This window comes from Erpetoichthys calabaricus, chromosome 3, assembly GCF_900747795.2.
Source record: "Erpetoichthys calabaricus chromosome 3, fErpCal1.3, whole genome shotgun sequence".
Classification (NCBI taxonomy): domain Eukaryota; kingdom Metazoa; phylum Chordata; class Cladistia; order Polypteriformes; family Polypteridae; genus Erpetoichthys; species Erpetoichthys calabaricus.
The window spans coordinates 137129034-137132234 of record NC_041396.2 but is presented as its reverse complement, the minus strand read 5'-3'; positions in this window follow the sequence as shown (position 1 = coordinate 137132234).

Below are 3201 nucleotides of genomic sequence, written 5' to 3'. Positions count from 1 at the left end.
AACTTTTTTGTAACCGTTTTATCTTTCATCTGGATTAAGCTTTGCAATTTCACCTTTGTCTTTATTAATAACCAGTTTTCCTTTAGTTTACTAGTTCGTTTAGTTTACTAGTTTCCCTTGTAAAAAGTTGTTAAAGTTGTTAGTCTGTACTTGCGAGGACTCAGTCTCCAGTATTAGCCTGTCTGATCTTCTCCCATATATTCTGTCACTGAATGTAATCTGACATATTCCTCAGTAAGGCCTGTACTTTAGGGATGATGTGGAATTGTTGTAGTTCAAGCTACATTCACTTCCAGTCACTAGTGAAAATCTCAGACTTTTTCGACAAAATATCCGTGGATTCAGAAAATATTCAGACCCTTTCACTTTCTGCATACTTTATTATATTGTAAGTTTAACTTAAAATGGATAAATTTGCCATCTTTCTCCATCAGTCTTCAATCAGTAACCATATGACAAAGAGACACATTTATTCATTTAAAATTAAATCTACAATGCGATAAAATGTGCCAAAAGTGAAGTTGAAATGCTTTCTGAATCCACTGTATACATTATAATATCTTGCTTATTTATTGTGGTGTTTCATGTTGATCGGGCATGCAAGTGAGTATTTCACTGTACTCTGCACATGTGACAGTATTACTGTTCCCACTACATAATGGCAGCAGTTGTGTGATGTAACAGTTTCTGGGGTGCCATGTTAAGCAAAAGCTTCCTTCAGTTTGTTTAGTTTTGGATTTTGATTTGATTTTGACAGAAACAGTGCTATGTTGGATAAGCAGACATGTAAGCGTAACCTGCTATATACTGGACGAGTAACAGCGCACTGCACAATAACATGCAGTAAAAACACTTGACTTGAGCATTCATAGTCTTCACACTCTTTCTCTGTACGTTTAGCATTCATTTGCTCAGAGGTTGATGCGCTTGCTGCTTCCTGAGCAGCTCTTCTTTTCTCCACCCTAGCAGCCCGCTTCTTCTCTTCTTTCGTCTGCATCTTTTTGCGTTAAAACTGATTAAGTCAATGTTTGTGTTGCAATTAATTAGTACATATTCCTTAATTTTTCACTTAAGCTGGCACTTAAGTCTTCAATCTGCATCAAGAAAGATTTAAGATATGAAGAGGTAGGGGAAGTGACGGCGTAGGTGGTGGGGATGGGAATGGCGCCTGGACACATGTGCCACAAAGCTGCCCTGCTGCTAAGAGTTGATTCTACAATAAAATAAAATAAAAATAAAAAGAGGAATAACCTTGGAGGTCAAGCATCACTCTGAAAGTGGGTAGTAGACGACACGTAGTATATGTGTACCAAATTTCAGGTCAATAGGTCAAACAGTTTGTGAAATACAGGTGATTTAAAATCCTGGACAGACAAACGGAGAGCCACGGTAGTGTATTATATATTAAGATTGCCTGGAATCTTGTGAGATTATAGGAGAGTATAGAAGTCAGGTGGAGGAGTTTATTTCTTGGTGGAAAAAGAATTGTCTGATCCTTAACATCAGCAAAACCAAGTAACTGGTTATTGACTTTAGCCACACCAGCTTGTACAGTATGTCTGGTCACTGTTCAGGGAGTGGATGAAAGGGTTGGTCCACTCCTACAAGTACCTGGGAGTCCACATCAATGACAGGTTGGACTAGTCACAGAGCAAGCTCTATTTCCTTAGGAGACTGTGTTCCTTTAATGTGGGAAGTGACATCCTTCACATCTTCTATAACTCTGTGATGGCCAGTGCAATTTTCTATGCTGTGTTGTGCTGGGCTGGTAACATCACTGCAAGAGGGGCCTCAACACTAATTAAAAGGACAAGCTCAGTTATAGGATGCACTCTGGATTCCCTGGAGGTCATAGCGAAGGAGAGAATTAAAACAAAACAGAGTGCCATTATGAACAATGCTGCACATCCTCTCTGACAAACTAACACTAAGGACTTTTAGCCAACAAATTATTCAGCAGAAGTGTGTCAATAAACTCTACTGGTGCTCCTTTATACCAACAAATATATGCCTGCATAATGCTTCCCTGAGACTGCCAAGTCAGAAGTTTTCTTTCTTTTTTAAAATTCCTTCTTTGTTTACACCAAAGTGTGTGTGTTTATTTTATTCATTTATTTACTTATCTACCTATTCGTGTATTTATTTATTTAAAGAACTTCAGTAAAATGCCAAAGTTCCCCCTGGGTTATTCTGTAAAACAAAAGGTCACACTTAACTGTAGTTATTATATCAAGGCTTTCTTATGTTGGTTTCCTGCTGGAATTGTTCTTGCAGTCAAATTATATTAAAATATAGGTAAACTGTCTAAATAGTTTCTTAAAAGTGGATTTAATAAGAATGATGTTTCTGTGTTAAAAATGGATTTAATAAGAATGATGTTTCTGTGTCCTTGATAGCCCAGTATCCTCATCTGACATCAATGAAACTGAAGTAAAAACTTTGGGCATGGTGTTATTGGTAAATGCAGTGTAACAGATAAGTTAGCTTTGCTCGAATGTCTCGGGTCAAGGCATATGCAGAGTAAACCTGTGTATGACTGTATCTACCACAGTTAGTACACTGGAGTTGTAACTTTAACAATTTTGGTTTATTGCTCAATGAATAACAAAATCAACTTTAAAATGGTGACAAATACAAGAGCTATTTGTCATGCTTGCTAGACCACAGCCATTGCATTAGGATCAAGGTTGATAATTCCATCATCAGCAAATGGATTATTGTAAATGAAAACATCTTTTACTTCAACATTAACTTTCGTCATTATGGTGATTGGAGTGCATACATATAATTTTATCTTAAAGAGTTCCACGCATAATCATGTTTAACAATATAGCATTGTTGTTCCAGAGGTATCAATACTGTAGACATCTCTGTTATCTTCACAGTTTGATGAATGCTGCTTGCATTACAACCATAAAAAAACGGAAAGATACTGACTCAAGCCCAATTTAAAGAAAACACATTTTTGTGCTTGTTTTGAAATCTGCAAAAACCTGATTTACTGTATCTCAGCCGTCATGTTTCTCCTTAACATTGCATTGATAATAAGCTTGTCATTATCCATCAAATTTTCACTCACAGTATGTGCTTCTGTTCCTTATCCAGATTTTTTGCTATGCCTTTGGCAGGGTGCAGCACATTTCATCAGCATGTGAAGAAATCTGCCTTGTGTTCTAAAAGTAGATTTATTTACTCATGTTG